Below are 1675 nucleotides of genomic sequence, written 5' to 3'. Positions count from 1 at the left end.
CAAGGAAGTCCCCTCTTCCTCTCTCTCTCAATCCCCTCATTTTTGGTGTGTTTCCCTTTCTCTCCCCTATGGGGTTCCTCTTATTATTGTGCCTCTTATTATTACCTTCTGCTTCTCTGCCACTACCTTCTGTTCCTCCTCCATTTTGCCGTTTGATTGTTTTATTAGTACCTTCTTCCTTGATCCCTAGGTAAGGCTTCAATTATCATTTATATGCTGATGACTCCCGAATTCATACCTACACGCAGACTTCCTCTCTTGCCCCAGATCCGTGGGCGCAGCTGTCTGCTCCCCACAGTCACCCCAGGCCTCCTCGGAGACCCCCGCCCCCCGCGACCCTCTTCTGCACGGTGGTGCCGCCGTCACAGGGGAAGGCCCCTCCTCCTCGGCGGCACCAGCTCCTGCTGTCCCCCAACAGCAGTGGCCGGGTCTGNGGCAAGCAGCCCCCTCCCCCTCCTGCTTGGACCCTGCAAGAGCCCCTCACCCGGCCTGCGGGGCGTCAACGCTGCCGCCAGTCCAGGAGCCACGTTCCCGTCAGGGCCACATGTCTACACGGGATACCGCCTCGCCTCAGGTCCCACGGCTTCTCAGGGGAGCGCCCAGCGGACGCCGCTGCTGCTGCAGGGAGTTACCACCAGTCCGTGGCCTCAAGCACTGCAGATCCATAACTTCCTAGTTCCGGAGGCCCCAGGTCCAAACTGAGGGTCCCTGAGTGAAAGCCCAGGTGTCAGCAGGGCGGGTCCCTTTCCGGGAGCTCCAGGTGACGACCGTTTTCTCGCCTTCCCCTCTGGAGGCCCCTGCGTTCCTTGTCCATCATCGGAGCCAGGGAAGACCAGGGGAACTTTCTGGACAGTGTCGCTCTGGCTCCCACCCTGCGGACCCGCCTGCCCCATGTCAGGCCCCTGGTGCTCACACTGAGCCCAGCTGGTGACCCAGAATAATTGCCCCACCTGCAATCCAATAACGTCCCCTTGCCACCCACACGGTGTCCCCAGGTCCCAGGGATTCGATCCTGAGCATCCTTGGGGTCCGCTACTGCGCCCCCCACAGCTCACTCCCGCTTCAGGATCACGCTGGCTTCAGGGGCCACGTGTTACCTGCCCACACCAAGCCCCATGCCCCGTGCGTGGGTCAGGCCGACTCCCACGGGTCTGCCTCTCTCGGGGGTTTACAGCCGTGACCCCTCCTGGAGTGTAAGTTCCCTCCCTCCCCCTGCACCTAGTGGCGAAGCCTGGGCCCGGCCCCGCGCTCCTCTCCCTGACCGTGGCTCCAGGCCTGGGCAGCTGGCGCCCCGTGTCCTCAGGGGCTTAGGGTGCAGAACGCGCCCCTGAACTTCCCACCGCTGCCCTCGTGGCCTCAGGGAAAACCAGGACACCGGGGAACATCACGAAAAGGGAGGGCAGAGTCAGCAGCCTTCTTTCTGGGCTTTTCCTCCCTAAACAGAGCCTCGAGGTCCAAGTCAGAAACCAGCATTTTGAAACGCAAATCCAGGTTTTGTTGAGAAGAAAATGCACTTAGACTCGGCAGTGGAGCTCCCAGAAGGGAGGCAGGGCCTGCGGCATTTGCCAAAACCTTGACCAGAAGGAGGGGGAGGAGCAGAGGAGCAGGGTCGCAGCCGCAAGCAGAAGCCGGGATGGGGAGGTGGTGGCCGGAGAGGGGCTCGGGGGGGCGGGGG

Source organism: Crocuta crocuta, unplaced genomic scaffold (assembly GCF_008692635.1).
Source record: "Crocuta crocuta isolate KB4526 unplaced genomic scaffold, BGI_CrCroc_1.0 scaffold101, whole genome shotgun sequence".
Lineage (NCBI taxonomy): Eukaryota > Metazoa > Chordata > Mammalia > Carnivora > Hyaenidae > Crocuta > Crocuta crocuta.
Note: the sequence above shows the minus strand (reverse complement) of the source record.